Source organism: Emydura macquarii, unplaced genomic scaffold (assembly GCF_026122565.2).
Source record: "Emydura macquarii macquarii isolate MOO-44397 ecotype Brisbane River unplaced genomic scaffold, CSIRO-AGI_Emac_v2 contig_1790, whole genome shotgun sequence".
In the NCBI taxonomy this organism is placed as follows: Eukaryota; Metazoa; Chordata; order Testudines; family Chelidae; genus Emydura; species Emydura macquarii.
Genome location: NW_027131927.1, coordinates 11,204,948 through 11,221,030, shown reverse-complemented (window position 1 = coordinate 11,221,030; position 16,083 = coordinate 11,204,948). Strand labels below are relative to the sequence as shown.

At 39.2% G+C, this 16,083-nt stretch overlaps 1 protein-coding gene across 8 annotated transcripts in view; it reads right to left on the bottom strand.

Annotated features, from left to right (window-relative positions):
* The window catches only part of ADGRL3 (adhesion G protein-coupled receptor L3), a 769,462-nt gene that overhangs the window by 575,899 nt on the left and 177,480 nt on the right, over positions 1 to 16,083 (bottom strand). For 2 of the 8 annotated variants that reach the window (XM_067556894.1, XM_067556895.1), the window contains one exon: positions 10,466 to 10,614. The exons of the other annotated variants lie outside the window; for them this stretch is intronic. The gene's annotated coding sequence lies outside the window, so the exon portion shown is untranslated. The remainder of the gene's footprint in view (positions 1 to 10,465; positions 10,615 to 16,083) is intronic. 8 annotated transcript variants of the gene reach the window in all.

The window sequence follows — 16,083 nt, the reverse complement described above, 5'->3', positions numbered from 1 at the left end:
CTAAGACATTTGGGAAAATTTATTATTGAAGTTTCTTAAACTTTAATAAAACTGTAATAAGCTCTTCTCAAGAAGACCATCAGGGTAAAAAACTACAGTCAGGTAAAGGGTGCAAAATTATTATCCATGAAAATTCCTTTGAATTTTTAAATAAATTCACTACAGCCATTTCCATGCCCCTTTTGCATTTGCTTTTGATGTACATCCAAGAGACTGAGTTTTAATAGCAGAAACCCTAATGGAAAATGAAATTTAAAGTTACATATGCAAATATTTGTGGAAACAGTATCTTATATTTATGCCAGATGTGCCTTGCCATACACCTGATTAGAGAAAAGAAATAATACTATGTGGCTTATCTGAGTAATCACAAGGAACCAATTCAGCCTTAAGAGTGAATACTGAACACTTCCAGAGAATTGTCCATTATCAGTCAACCATAAGGTTAAATCAAAGTTGTTGAATAACAAATTCAAGAGCAGAAAATAGGCTAACTTTGTTGACTCAGGCAGGTGTACACATAGAAGGCTTTGCTGGTATAGCTCTATCGGCAAAGCACTCCCAGTATGGATGTAGTTAATGCCAGCAAAATTGCATTTTTGTCAGTGTAGCTGCATCTACAACAGGGGCCTCTGCCTGTGCAGTTTTAGTCACAAATAACACCTCGCCACACCCCTGACCAACGTAACTATGACAGCAAAATTTGCAGTGTAGCACCAGCTTAAATTATTCATTACGAACTGTTCGCTCAGCTCTAATTAAAGTCTAATGCGATCTCAGCTGGAACCCAGCTGCAGCGAAACAATTAACTGAAATCCCAATCCGAAATCATATAACATTGGAATATAATATTGACTTTTGAATTGTTACTGTAATGACACAATTAAGTAGCATGAATACAGACATGTTAAATAGAAATATGATATGTTCATATCACTGGAAAAGCCATGGTAACTGACTGTAATAAGACAGTATTTCCTTATCATAACCCTGATTTCTAAACCCTTTTTCCTAGGTCTGAACTAATTCTGTATTCCTCTCTTCATTTTAAACAGACAAAATGTTTTTAGTGGTAGAATACCTTGCTTGCACGCTGTAATTTTTGACATTTAGTACTTCTGCATTTTTAAACGAAGAACTTCTTGGAAAGTGCCAATCAATTTTGCATGGCCTCTAATATCCTCTGAAGAATTGTGTTCAGACTCAGATCTTTCAGAAGAACTCAGCTGCCATTTAGGCACATAAATAAATGGCCAGATTTTCAAAAAGGCTCCACATCAAGAAGGCTACATTAAAAAAATGGGAGATGAAGGGTGCTGATCTCTTGAAAAATCTGTCCCCCTCAATCTCCAAATCCCCAACATTCAATCACAGATAGAACCTAAACTGCAAATTATTTTTTTGTTAAGAAAGAATAGTACTTATAGCAAGAGACAGTCGGAACTTGCTCTGCGTAGGTTCCAGTGGAGCTTTCATTTTAATGGCCTGTTTTCACATGCTCAGAACCTTTTGAAAAATTCCCTTTGTGGACTGGAAGTTTCCATGTTTAGTCTTAGACCAGAGATGAACTGTTTGGGAAAATGTGTGCAAAATCTCCTCGAGTTTTTGAGTTATATGCAAATAAAAAATACATTTTTTTCCTTTGGGAAGGAAAATTTTAAAGTGATGTTTTAGCTCATGTATAACTCAAAAAACATTGAACTTTAAAAATTGAAATGTTCAGGTTGGGCAATCCTCTCAGATATCCCTTCATTAATAGCTAAAATTAAGATGACCAAAAGAAAGGATTTAGAAGCATTTCAAACTTTGGATCACCTCTAAAATAAAAATCACAGGAGAGGGGAGGAAATTTCTGTGAGATTACGGTTCTTGCACCATGGGAAATTGGTAACACTGCAAATATATTAGGTTGTGCTGGTGTTTTCTTTTTAAATATGTACTTTGATGCATGGCTTGAAAAACCTAGGATAAGCAACATGGCAGTGCTGGCATATTTTAACTTTTACATTACTCTTAAAGTAATTATGCATGGTCAAAGTGACCCTTGCTCTTTAGCTTTACAGCATTACATACAGACACTGCCAACACAAATCTTGCCCTCACCATACATATCCACCCAAGGGTGCAGGTAAATGCAGTGAAAACAGGTTCACTGTGGGTTGAGCCATCCTCATAGAGCAGGTCAACTCAGAGTATTGTGGTTTACTTTGTGAGTGTACCAGGGGATGCACTAGGGAATACATCTTAATGCTGCCCAAAAAAAAGAGCCATTGTTACTCCCCTCTAGTGCATGTCACTGCTACGGCATACGCAGAGCGAGTTCTGGCTGGCCAAACTCGCAGACCACAGGTTACTAGGTGCAAAGGGATATGAGCTGGGGTATTAGGAAGTCTATTGGTTAAAGATCAGTGAATGATTACGGCTACCATCTTGCACTCACTAGAGTTGCTGAGAATTTTGTCCTTGGTTTCATGGATGAAGGATTTAGTCTCTTATCCCTGTGCTGTTCCCTATTCCCCCTCTAGCAAACCTGCACAGCAGAGGGCTCAGTTTTGCCCATAATTTGTCAAGTTTAGACAACAGTTAAGGGTCCAATGAGCTAATTAAGGTAACAATTTAACACTCATGTTACCAGCAAGTTATTTAAATATGCTCCATTTGATTATTACACACATCCAAGCACACATAGACGCATACGTATGTGTATATATATGAATGTGTGTATATATACACACCCACAAATGCAGATGTGTAAATTGTATTTCAGAACAAAAATAACCTAATAAGTTACTTATCCTACCAGCTGTACATAACCATTTCTTATTAAAAAAAATGTCACAGCTGCTTTAAAGCAAATGTTATGTAACTGTGAAGTATTAAGAAAAACATGTGTAATGAACAAGACAGATACATCTTTAAGATACATCATACCATGTAACCCACACAACCTCATTTTGATTTGTTAGTGGCTTACCTTACACTGTCCCAATGCCATCTTGTATTATTAAATAGTATTACTCTAAAAGAAAGGTCATAATGTTCAGGGCTGAAGTCTTAACGTTCCAGCTCTCCCACAAAGTATCCCTTGCCCTGAGGGGTCAACTCCACTGAATATCACAGAGCTCGTGTAAAAAATAAAACCACACTCTATTCTGGAAATTAAGGCTCCAGCACTGTAGTTTCTTGTTTCTCTTAATAGAAATTGTTCCCAGGACATGAGGGGATGGCAGGCAAAGAAAGCAACCAGGTACAGGTATTAAAACTAGACTGATATACTAGTTTTGAGGGGGAGGATAAATGGACCAAATGCTTGGGATTCAGCCAGCTTCGCTTCATTTAAAATAATCAGCATCACAGGAGTTTTAAATGCCAGGTGCCATAAATCAGAGGTCGACAGCTGATCTGACTGGCTTTGCCATGACCAGCTATCTGGAAAGTCTGAAAGGAAAAATCTTCAACTGGACTCCAGCAGCACAGTTACTGACATATGCATACATATTTACACACCTATATATACACAGCTATTTTATAGTTTGAAAATAGATCACTAACAGTTTTGGCTATCTAACATTTTTCATTTGCATAAAAGTTGAACAAAATGTACAAACAAAAACATTACCAGCACAAACTGAGGAATAATTAATCAATTTAAAAGAACTGCTTATGTAAATATATACAATTATTCCTGGATAACAGTATGGAAGTTGCAAGACTTCTGTTTTGGGTATTTCCTCTAATTTATAGGGCTCTTACTATCCTATGCAGTCATTGCTTGTAAATTATTGAATAAGCCCTCTTACTTATCAAAACTAGTAACAGCTGCCTATTTCTGGTCAAGAAGCAGTAACATTTTCAGACTCCTTAACTTTACAGGCAAGTTACAAACATGTTTGAAGGAAAAGAGGAGAAAGGGGATGGAGTAAACCAGCTAAACAATACAAAATATATTATGAAGAAGAAGAAAAAATCAGACGGGTAAGTTATTCAAACCAGCTGTGACTTCCTCATTCAAAGTACCATCCATTACCCACCCTCCCCACCCCCCAGCAGTGCATGGAAAAAGCTAATTAAATACTATAAGGGAGAAAGGCAAGGCAAAATAGTTCTCATGCAGACTACACTTGACCTTTCCTCCCTTAAGGTAGCAAAAGAACAACACGCTAATTATTGTCTCATCTTCAATTTGCACTTAAAAACACATCAAGTTCTGCCTAGCAGGGGGAGGGAGGGTGCCTGGGGGGAAGCAGCGAATTTATAGAAACTACACAACTTGGCTTAATTGTGTTTTGCTTTTGATGTCAAAGAAGCATTTATTCAAGGATCCCTTTGCCCAGTTGTATAGTTTAAGCAAGGCTGCTAATGTGGACCTCAAACAGCTGTCATCTGCATTATGGAATGCTGAGTTGGACATCACTTGGTATAAACTTTAGTATGAATAAGATCAGGCTTATGGAATAGCAGCCTTGTTCAAGATAACTTTGATCATATATGATAAAACAAGACTTCTCTCACCACAAAAGAAAAATAAAGAAAATTGCTAATTAAAGTTGATTAAAACAGGCTCTATCATGCTACTTCCCCTCTGGATTTTTATGTAGCATATAGGAACAACATTCTTTGGCCACTTACAGCTCATTACTTCCTGAATCTGGGATTCCCTAAAGTTGTGAAGCACTGATTTTTTAAACAGGAAGCCATCACTCTCACAGTGCTAGAAAATCCTGTCAGTTTCAGGCCACATCTACACAGTGGAAGCAAACCAAGTCTCATATACTGTATGTTCAGAAATACTACTACTAAATGTGGGCAGCAATTGATACAAAACTATTAAAGAACTGAGATGTGCAAAATATATCCCTGATACTACAAACACACATATGTATCACTTTACTTATATATCACATGAGTGAAGTGATGCATGTGCACAGGTGTTTGCAGAATTAGGCCCTTGATGGTCACATAAATAATGTTTATAGTAAGCACCCCGCTCAGAACCACCCACTCATCCCCCAAAGATAGCCAAAAAACATAGATAACGACCTCCTTGAAGCTGCCCATATGGCAACGTTTAGCTTAAGAGCTCAGGATGCCTGTAATCAGCAGTATCTTTGAGTCCTTTGCAGTCAAAGATGCAGCTCAGACACACTCAAGTTTTGTGAATGGCCCTGTATTTTTTCATCCCACTCCAAGGTGTGGCTTTCTGCCAACAGCAAGTTGCTGCTGGACAGAGCAGCAACTTGCTTTGTATTTTCAGTAGTAAGTTAGCCTAGAAAGAGAAGGTAATGCAGAGAAAAGTGACTTTCCCCTGACTACACTCACCATTCCATAGCTCATGCTCCCATTTATACTTTTCGTGGATCTTTTCAGTCTCTCTTCCATGGGACTCTCTTGGACTTGTCAGGAAGGATAACTTCATATCAGGTAGGTAGTTTTGGCTCAGACATTTGAGGCTGGCATTGTAGAAAGTTTTTATTCACTCTGTGACCTTAAACTGTATCAGGGCACAACGGCCCCTTTAATCCTATTCAGTGAAAACCTTGGCCCATTGAAGTCAATGGCAAGATCCCCTTGGCATCAATGCGGCCAAGATTTCTCCCTTAGAGGACCAGACGAAATTATAACAACTAGGGGGAGATTTTCAAAAATGACTTTCAATGGGACTTGTGTTCCTAAATCCTTTAGTTGCTTTTGAAAATTCACCTATTACTTTTTTTGTTTTATTCTCCATAGCTGAGACCTTCAGTATCAGAAGTCTGAAGTTAGGCTCCTAGGGCAAAATTTTCAAAAGCAACTAGATAACCAAGGAGACTTGAGTCCAGATCCTCAAAGGTATTTAGGATCTTAGCTCCTATTGAAATCAATGGAAGCTAGGCATCTAAACCCTTTGAGGATCTGGGCCTAATTTCCACTAAATGTCAATAGGGCCAGAGCCTCCTAAGTCACTTAGATACTTCTGAAAATTTCACACAAGCAATCTGATTTCCAAAACTGCTCAGTGCCCAAGAGCTCATATTGAACTCAACAAGAGCTTGTGGGTGACTAGACCTTATGAAAACTTCTGTTTTTGAAAAATTTTGCCCATGAACATAAGATTTAAAATGACTAATCTTTTGTTTTACTGTCTATGGAACATCAGAAACATATTGGAAATAGAGTAATTGATTCAAAAGCCCATTAGCTGGTGCTAGAGAAGAATACCAAACTAGTAATTATTTTAAAAGGCTTCTTATCCAAAAGGAAAACAATCAGTTTATGGTGCAAAAATCATTAAAATTTTCTTGGGCCAGTGAAAGACAGGAAATTCAGACTGAAGAATGAAAGTATGCCTTTAATTAAACTTTGTTAAACCCAGATATTGATGTATATATGGTACAAATCAGCAGTCACTGTCCTGAGATTCTTTAATATCAGAAGCAAAAGAGAAAGAACAGGTCAAGAAACACCTGGGAGGGAAATGCAAACAAAAAAAATCTATTAAAAGAAATCAATGTCCCGAACATAGCAGAAACGATCTGTACATTAGGGACAGTCAAAGGCTGTTTGCTTCCAGTTACAGAAGTTCACTGGCTAGCCACATTTTATAAGGTAAGCCAGAGTTCAGCAGACTATTTACAAAAATCAAGCTTAGGGTCAGGAAATACCTCATCAAAACAAAAGTCATCAGATCCAGACAGAACAACGTTTTTAAAATAATAAAAACATATATCACAGTTCCTTTATGACAATGAAAAAGAGCTTTCATAGGGTAAATATTTTTTCTGCTTGATCTATGTGCAGTTATGTAAATGGGAATGAAAATGTTTTGAGAATCTTTAAATATTTTATTGTTAGGATCAGAATGATTCTCTTATGCCAAAAATGGACAAAGATTTATTTTTATAAGTGGGCTCAGAAACAAATCTTTTAGAAATCTTCTATCAACATTTGAAACATCTGGGCTGTAACTTTTATACTGAAGAATTCATTACATAATTGGATGTAGCTCTAATCTGTTTTAGCTTCCTGAAAATCTGAACATAATTCATGCTTCATATGTAAGTTATACACAGGCACAACAAGCAAACTTATTGCAAAGTGCCTACTGGATGACAGGCTACCCTGCTGCCAAATTTTTCTGAATATAGACACGACAAGAGCATTTTAAAAGGCACAGTAAGAATAAGCTCTTTTGAGCTTTCTCTGAGAAATGACAACACACGAATTCCACATAGTGAAATATATCAGCGCAAAACAATGGAAAAGAAAAATAGGCATTAGTAAATAGTGTAATTTAGATGCAACTTTCCTACATAGGTATCAATACAATCAACAAGTAGAAGCTGGAAATAAACTGAGGTTTAATTTTTTGGGTTTTTTTTTTAAACAGGTGTCACCATTCATGCCACTGCCACTTCACAACACCCTAGAGACATTCCTAGCTCCTTTCCTTCCATCGTCCAGTCAACTACTTATCCCACTGTCTGATATAGACTGCTGCTGATGAGTGCATAAGCCCGGCCCTGAATCCACACAGCTCCTCATCCCCCCCACTGAGCACACACTGCGTGCCAAGGCAAGCTGGTTTGGAGTGCAGCCACCACCAGCTGAAAAAAGGAGTAGGGAAGGACCAACAGAGGAGAAAAGAGGGACAAGAAGCCATGCCCAAGAAGGAGAACTGGGAAGGAGAGAAGACACCTCTCCAAAGAGAGAAGATAAGCATGTGGTGGTGACCAAGCAAAAAGGGAAGGAAGATGGAGAGGGACTAGAGATATAGGAAGCCACTAATTAAAAAAATTTTTTTTCCCAAGATATGCTATTATTTTAATCTATGATTTCATAGTGGCTCCACTATTTATAGTATTAACCCTTCCCACCACAATCCCAAACCCAACAGATGTGAGTCACATCGCTTAATGAACTATTGGAGAGCGCTGTGACACTCTGCCGACGAGGCTGCTGCGTGAACAGACATCGAACAAAACAAAACAGATCAGAAATTTTGGGTGGGAAGAAAAGAGAAAGGGGTGATGGCTGGGCTGCTTACGACACTATATGCCTATCACCTGCACTTTCATTGGGAGAAGCTGGCAAGCGTGTTTTAATATTTTAGGAACACATTTCCAAGTGTTCTTATGGGGTCTGATCCAAGGCTGGATGCAATCCAATCAGAACTGGATCATGCACTAGAAGAATAAAGATATTCACTATAATTTTCTTAACCTGATAACATCAAGTTCCTTTTTTCCCAGACCACCTTTTAGACTGCCCTCCCAAATAAACTCACAAGTGATGGCTGAATACTGTTTCTACAAAGGATATTCTAGTCTTTCACTGCATCTCAGGAATCAGATCTTGAGTGTGGCATAAGTCTGACTCCTGCTAAGGTCCCTTAAGTGACTTCAAAATAACACAGTTTATTTTATTGGTCTGACTGGGACCTCCTATCACAAGCCACTTCCACTGTATTGCTAAAGCAAACAGAGATACCAATAGGATTGAACAATGATCACTGTTGCAAGTAAAATGATGATCTGTGTCTGTAGAGGTAAAAGTTGAAGGGGGGGTGTCAATGTTTATTGAGCTTCTTGGCACAATCCATGGTACAGAGCGTTTAGAATGAGCCAGCAAAAAGTCCAGACTATAAAAGGAAGTTAGAATTTCACATGGCCAGACTTTTCTACCTTGAACTGCAACATACTGTTTACCAAAAGAGATTCACTTCTGTCCTAGCTTCTTTTTAAAAACACACAGTTCGTATTGTAGACATGTACTTTAGAAATATGTCTGACTAAAAGCAGCTTTATCCTTTGATTACAAGACATGACAGGCTAATGAGGGAACAAAGCAGTGAGATGCTCCTAGTCCCATGGCAAAGAATGCTATTGTCATATGCTACAAAAAGACACCATTGTTCCGAATGACATGATAGACTTTAGGTGGAAGGAATAATAAAGGAATTGTCATATTAGAAGAACAAAAGCAACAATTGTGGGGTCTATTCACTATGAAAAAATACTACCTTTTCTTTTCAGTTGACCTGTGTCTGCAGCTTATCACAACTTTCTCAGGAAACAATACAAGCTGCATCTTGATTCTGCAGCACCTAGTAATGCCATGCACATATTTTGGCATCTTATGTATCCTTTGTATTTCACTGGCAATAACGGATAATGAATGAGTAACAAGTTCAGGGTTTGGGTTTCTTCTTTTCTTTCCCCCCCTCCCCCATTTCAGTAGCTTAGTTATAGCATCTAAAAATATATGTGAAAATACTTGCAGGAGTGGTAACTGCAACACAGTGTTTTATTTATGCTTTTATTTATGATAAACAGTTTCAAACAAAAAAATTTCCTTCACACATCTATACAAAGTCCCTTACAATCCTCTGATTCTAATTCCCCTTCCTTTTCAGGCCCCATGTCATAGCCAAAATCTTTGCATCTAAGGAGAGGCAGACATTTTCAAATTCTTCCTAAGCAATCAGAAAAATACTCAGTATCCTACAGAAAACAATTTCTTATCCAGATCACACAGTTAGCGGAAGGATCTGCTCTAGTAACTACCCTTAAGCTTGCCATGCTTTTGACAGTCTTTATAAACTTATCCAGTATTGCCAGATGCATTTTTGATAGTAAATAATTTAAAATGTATGTGATGTAGTCTACTTTTTCATGGGGTGTGGAAATCAGTCAGCCAAGCGGTTGGTCAGCATTTCAAGGGGTCATGGTGAGAAATGGGTTCTTGGTTCAGCAAGTTTTTCCATGTTGGCAGGCTTTAAATCTAGTCAAGGGAAGGCGAAAAGACAAATCTAGTCAAGGAAAAATTATATTCCCAGAATTCTAAACATGAGTTAATTTCATCCCTGGCGTAAATCCATTGGGCCAGTACAGTGTGAATTTCCAGAGCTAAAAGCCGAAAAGTTAATTATAAACAAGAAGCTAGAAGAGAAAGAGAACAGACACACTACCGGAAAGTCATGATGGCTGGTGAATCAGCCAGATGATCAGAACTCCCCCCTCATAACCCTCAGCATTCAAACCAACCAGTGCTAACGTGTGACAAATGGTCAAGATGTGGCACATGGATATTTAGTCTGGCATCTTCCCGTGGTTTGCAGATAAAGGATTTTTTTTTTTTTAAGTTTTTTAAATGATAAAGTCTGTTTTTAAGGCAGCTTCCTCACTGGGTGAATAAAATCCACGTTTTGTAGTGTGTTATCAATGATGGGGGAGAGCACCAGGATGGTTGGAGATGGCCAGGTTTGCTCAGAGGACACTGGATTTCTCACAGGGCACTAGTGTGATACTTAACCCTGGGAATCCTTGCAGTGAGGAACCTCGCTACCACCTACCCTCCATGTGAGACACCCTGGTCTGGAGTTGCCAGGGATCAGCTCCCTGACTCCACCAACCTCTGGCAACACAAGTGCTGCCTGTCAGGCCCCCACAGGCTCCTCTTTCTGTACAGGTTAATGATAGGCACTCACCCACTTCAGTGTCCTCCGAGCCTCCACCTGGAGTGCTCAGCTCCTGGTCCGCTGAACTCACTGAGCTGTGATTCTCTGCTCCCAAAGGAATGGCGCACACCAGCTTACTAGATTCAACTCAGGATCCTCACTTCACTTCACACACAGCACTGATAATATTTATAGCAGAGACAAAAATGAGTTTATCATAAAAGAACAGAAACTCAAATGATAGTAAGTAAGGCTATTGGAAACACATAGTTACGCATAAAATAAAATCATAACATGTTTTCTAGAGCCTAAACTTAACTTACGAGACATTCCCCTGTCTCCGACAGACTAGCTATCCCAAGTGTTTCTCTCAGTGTTTTCTACCAGGATGGCTGAGATTCCCCTTTCATAAGATCAAGCTCACTGGCAGCTTGTCTTCGCAAACTGAAGGTTGCCTGGGGGTCTCTGGGCACCCTCCAATATTCCAGACCAGAGGCCTTTGATCTTCACCTGAAAACAGGGATTCCCCCTCACCCCTGCTGTTTACTTCTTCCTGTTAATTTCCTTCTGAAGTCACCACCAGTTCTTCATTAGCATTTGACTCAGCATGGTAAGAGACTTCTATTGTCAGACACACAACGGTGCACCAGGGAGATAAGTGAAGACGTTTATCTCAGGACACACTACTTCTGAGTGACCTGCCTTTAACTACAAGGCTGGGAGAATATAATTTCCAGCAGACAGACATAAATCCTCGCATATTCTCCATACATCCATCTCACACTGATGATGATGATCAATGTGACACAGGCTTTCAGTAGAGACCTTACATGACATTCTTTTGGTGAACCCTGGGGATCCCTGTACCCCTGTGTGCTCTTGTGCCCTCCGCCAGTTGGCATCAAGAGATCCTTGGCTCACAATTAGAAGGAAGGGGGGTTGGTCCTTCAGCCCCAATGCAGTTTATCTAAGGCTCCCTCCACCTCCTCTTCTTTGCCCTCCCCCATACACTTAATGCAGGCCTGGCCTTACCTCTCTGCAGGGATCCACCATTGCTCTGGTTCCCACCTGCTCTCCCTCCAACTCTGATTTCCAGAGAAGAGAGCAGCAGGCTGGGCTGGTGTATTTCTCACAGGAGGAAGGAAGGAGCAGCCTCCCAGCCTGTGCAGAGCCCAGCAGTCCAGGGTCTGCTCCCCTTCCACCTCCCAACGAATAATGTAACCATCCCGCTTGATCCTTCCTTATCCAGAATGCAGGAGAGTAAAGAGTTAAAAGCTGGACAAGTAATCAGGCCTAAGCTACAGGGAATTGAGTCATGCACAGGCAAAACCTTGTTTCTGTTACTTGGTGTGAATTTTAGCTAGGGTCTGTTATCTCTCTTCTTTCCCTCCCTTCCTAGCCATTTGCGCAAGGAATGAGACTAACAAATAACTATTCTCCCTTCTATTTCAAGGTCTTTGGTGGGAATACAGCATTATCTTCTTTCCCTCCCTTGCATACAGTATATTTTAAAGAATATTAGTAAGTTTCAAGGTAATGTGCCTGCACTCTGTGCAATAATCCTGTAAACAACAAACAGCGGCGGGTATAATTGTATTTGTTATGTAGTTATTAATAGTCATTTTATAGGTGTCAATGTAACCAAATAAGGGTCTATGGGGAGTTGATGGAAATGTATACAGATACATACTGTTATGGATAAAAGGATTGTAAAGAAACCCCCTCGCCGCTCACTCGCGGAGTCAAGGTGGAACAAGCAGGTAATAAAGGGTTCTGTCTCCCCGATCCACCCCCGGGATAACCTGTTTGGTTATTTCTAACACAGAACATTTGCGCCCCTTCTCTGGGAGCCTCTCTCTGCTCCTGGGAGAGGGGAACCACGTCTCCTCCTTCTCCACTCATGCTGGGGACTACAGGGACCCTAAACTTGTTCCACATTGAACTGGAAAGGTCCTGTGACATATAGGAACAACAAGTGCAAACACCCAAGCACCGTTCTTCATCACTAACTCTCTGCAGTCCAGGTTTGCCCTCTTCTAGGACCTTTTTTCACCTATCGTGTCTTTCTGAGATTGGCCCTTTATATTTTGGAGAAAAAGATATTCCTTAAAAGTCCAGTTCATAACTGCAAGCTGCTGTTTGCTACATCAATCTCTCGTTCAGCAGGCCTTCTGTGTTTTCCCTCTCTGGAAAATTGTCATGCATTTGGGTCAGATAGAGATTCAGGAAGTTTAGGTACAGAAAGGATAAGTTAAATCATGGTTCTGTAAATGGATAAAACCAGAAATCTGACCCCGACCACAGGGAATTGAGAGCTTTTTCTCAGGATAGTCCCTGTCCAAGCTAAGTGATGAAAATGGAGGCTGGAAATAGAAACACCAGCCTGAGATTTTTTTTTTTTTTTTTTGGGGGGGGGGGGGGAGACAGGGGAAAAGAGAGACATCCCTCTGGCAGATAACATGACGCTGGTTTTAAGGGAACTAGACTTAATAGGTCCACATTGAGATCCACTCCTATTACACTTCATGAGTAGAAAGCAGTTGATTAAATATTCAAAAGCTTCCGATTTCTTAAGGAGAAGCACCAGGCATAATTTCTATTAGAAATTAGGTCTTTAGAAATAAATGTAGAATTACAGTGACCTACTGGTAACACCACAGAACAGCTTGACTCATAGCATTTCAAACCAGCCAATTCACTGCAACGCACTCAGATCATATTCAAGTAATTTTTCTGTTAAAGATCAGTTTTGTTGCTTTCAATCTCAGTTGTAATATAAAACCTTATAGTATATTTCTATGACTGTTGGTTCCAAGGAATGATTTGTGTGTCATGTTTTCCAGTTATTGGCCTAAGGAAATACCAATAACAATTTGGCAATTACAGGAGATAAGCTCACCTATTAAAGAACAATGCAAGCAATGTTTTTTCTTTCTTTTCTTCTTTCTCTCTCTCTTTTGTTTTTAATATTAATTCCACACACACTTTGTGAAGTAATTCGTGGTTAAAAGTAATTCATGGTTATTTAAAGTTTTACAATTCTAGAAATACTTTGTAGCCTGAACCAGATGTTAATCTTCATTTTAAAAAATGTTCTTGAGACCAACAGAGAGATAACATCAGTGATTAATGACCAAATTTTCCATCATGTCATCTTTGAAAGATCGTTAAGGAAATCTCCCCAGTAAAATGCACTTTTAAAACATTACTTGATGTCTGGATTTCTTTGATTTTCCTCTCTTTAGTGTTTCTACTCCGGAAAAAGTCTTTACATACTTTAATAAAAAAAATAAAATAAAAAAAAAAAAAAACCTTGATAAGAAAACTGACCATTTACAAGAATCAAATCGCCCAACTTCACCAGTGAAGCAAAAATAATGAATTATCTTAACCTTGAAAATGTTGATACTGACTACAAAAGGAGAAAACAGAAATCTACACAGGACTCAAATTAAGAAGTATACCATTTATCATTTACTCTTGCATGACAACTGCTCAAAATCTGTAAGATAGAAACCCTTGGTTCCATAGCTGTGGAGTGGTAAACTGTTTATTGCACTAGATCAGTGGCTCTCAACCTTTCTACACTACAGAACCCCTTTCAGACGTCTTATTTGTCTAGCATACTCCCAAGTTTCACCTCACTTACAAAACTACTTGCTTACAAAATCAGACATACAAATAAAAAATGTTACAGCACACTATTACTAAAAATAGCTTACTTTCTCATTTGTATCATTTAATCATAATATAAATCAATTGGAATATAAATATTGTAAATATAAATATTGTACTTACTTTTCAGCATATAGTATATAGAGCAGAAAAACAACTCATTGTCTACATGACAATTTAATATGTACTGACTTTGCTAGTGCTTTTTATGTAGCTTGTTATAAAACTAGGCAAATATCTGGCCTCAGAGCCTTACATTTTGATATATATAACACCTACTCCTTCAGCTGGTCCAGAGTCATATCTCCCATTCACTTTGTTGGGAGTTTTGCCAGAGTATGAAATATAGGATTTGGGCAATGGTATAGGAATTTGACACTCACTGTGGAGTTACTCTTACTTTAGACCCCTATTCATAATTTCTGCTAAACTTTAACAAGTGAAGCATCTGCCATAAATTTATACTGAAGCAAGCATACAGATCCCGTGGAAAAGTAGTTAGCTGTGATTTACAATTGTTTCATCAATAGGATAATCAATACCTTCTAAACACATCTGATTCTTTTCTTGGTAGACACTGACTACATGAAAATGGAGTATGGTTTTAAAATACTGCAAAAAGGAGCATTTTTTCTATTGCATGATATTCGGATTATTATATTAGGGATTATTTCTCTTGGAAATTCTCTCTCCTAGTAAATCATCTTTTCTCTCTTCACTTAGGAAAGTTTACACACAGCTTCCTAGGATGTCACTAAAGTGTGAGCAAACTATTTACATTTCTGCCATATGTCTACTGATATCCTGCAGCTGTCTATATAATTTACAATTAGATGCTAAACTTCTGCTTGCGTAGTCATTTGCATACTGCACTAATTGCATGTTTTTAACACCATTTAAGAAGATTAAATAATTTTTAAAATTAGACCTTGGATTTTCTCCCTCCCCCCTCATTAATCATGTCTGTGCACCTACTTCTTATTTTAAACTTTCTCCACATGAGATTTAAAGAACACCCCTATTGCAAGCGAAGAGTTATTTCACTGAGGCTGCATTGATTCCTGCCCCTCTGCTCTCTTATTTTCAGTCAGATTATGTCTTGCCCTTATACAGGGACACAAGCAAGGAACTTTCTCCTACGGTCCCCTGCCTGTACAGGGACATAAGCACGGCCATACTGGGTCAGATCAACGATCAATCTAGCCCAGTATCCTGTCTTCCATCAGTGGCCAGTGCCAGGCACAACTGTAGCCCCTGTTCATTTTTGAGCTGGAGTCCCTTAGGAAATAAGTGATCCAAAAGGAAGGGCAGGGAGAATGCAGAGCCATGTCACCCCCACATCTTCTATACTGGCCAGCTGCAAAGAGAGTGCGCAAAGCACTCACATAAGAAGTGGCGCAGATAACACGCTCACACAGTGTACTGGGAAGTCTGGCAATATGGCCCCAATTCAGTGAAATACATATGCACATGCTGAACTTTAAGCATGTCATCTAAATGTGGGAGTAGGCCCACTGACTTCAGTAGGACTGCTGAAATACTTAAATCTAAGCACGTGCTGCATCATTGCCTGCAAGTCACTGCTTCCCCAAACTCTCCCTGGATCAGGTGGGCTCCACGCTGGTAAGGGCACAGTTTGTCCCTGATGATGTTTTGTGCGGATGATCCAAGCTCTAACCTACACAAGACAGAAGTGACCAAAATCTGTCACAGCTCAAGCTTGAGACGAAACTGAGCCAAAATGTAGACTCCAGACTGGCTTCTCCGGTAATTCATTCAAGAACATATTATGCAAATTTCTGATTTAAATAAAGTGACTTTTCACAGGCCAGAAGCAGAATTTCCATGTTTAGCCAAGATAATGTTTTACTGTCAAATAAGTTAATCTGCATAAAGCTCACAAACAAATAAAGCTCTCAGACTAATTTGCATAGCCAGCAGGCCACTAGCTTTCACACAGTAAGCCAAGGCAA